Below are 877 nucleotides of genomic sequence, written 5' to 3'. Positions count from 1 at the left end.
AGGAAATTGAAGCCAGACTGTAAGATGCAGTCCACAAAATTCATGATTTCTTCCCCCACCCCTGCTCCTTCTACTTGGTCCCTTTTTCATATGGATCGGGTTTTTATTTCTGCGTTTATTGCACACGCAAATTACAGATGAGAGCATCGACTACACAAGTCATTACTCAGAGTAGCATCTCCCCAACTGCCACCGGACGAGGACCGAACAGCTTGTGGTTAATTTGCTATATAATCACTGCCTGTGACGGGGGGCCGGGCTGTGCCTGTGCTAATATTAGGAAAGGGGAAGCTGAGCAAGGAGAACTCCTGGGGCGTGGGGGGCGGGGGAAGCGCGGTGTTGAACCAGGGAGAAAAGAAGAGAGAACTGCAGAGGAGCAGAGAGAGGGTCTCTGCCACAGTCAGAGGCATTTGCTCCTCTGCTATAGAGGAGCAGAGGGCTTCCCTGGTGGCTCAGAGGTTAAAGCGTCTGCCTCCAATGCAGGAGACCCGGGTTCGATCCCTGGGTTGGGAAGATTCCCCTGGAAAAGGAAATGGTAACCCACTCCAGTATTCTTGCCTGGAGAATCCCATGGACGGGGAAGCCTGGTAGGCTATAGGCCACAGGGTCTCAAAGAGTCGGACACGACTGAGCGACTTCACCTTCATAGCGGAGTAGAACTGCTCCATTCCATCAGTCATGTCTTCACAAAAGAAGAATCTCCGTTGTCCAAACCTCCACCACCTCCACTCAGCCAAAGAGTACATCTGTATGCACACACTGCAACCATTGTGATGGGTCAGAGGCTGGAGGAAATTGACCAACAGGCAAGAGTTACACCATTATACTAATATCCTAACAATTCAATAAGAAAGAAGGCCAACGATCCAATAAAAAA

General features: G+C 50.1%; 1 non-coding gene across 1 annotated transcript; it reads left to right on the top strand.

Annotated features, from left to right (window-relative positions):
- Positions 1–441: 441 nt before the first annotated feature.
- On the top strand, positions 442–513 carry TRNAW-CCA. The gene has a single exon. It is a non-coding gene; the product is annotated as a tRNA-Trp (tRNA).
- Positions 514–877: the final 364 nt, after the last annotated feature.

Source organism: Oryx dammah, unplaced genomic scaffold (assembly GCF_014754425.2).
Source record: "Oryx dammah isolate SB20612 unplaced genomic scaffold, SCBI_Odam_1.1 HiC_scaffold_10, whole genome shotgun sequence".
Classification (NCBI taxonomy): domain Eukaryota; kingdom Metazoa; phylum Chordata; class Mammalia; order Artiodactyla; family Bovidae; genus Oryx; species Oryx dammah.
This window is presented reverse-complemented; position numbering and strand designations above follow the sequence as displayed.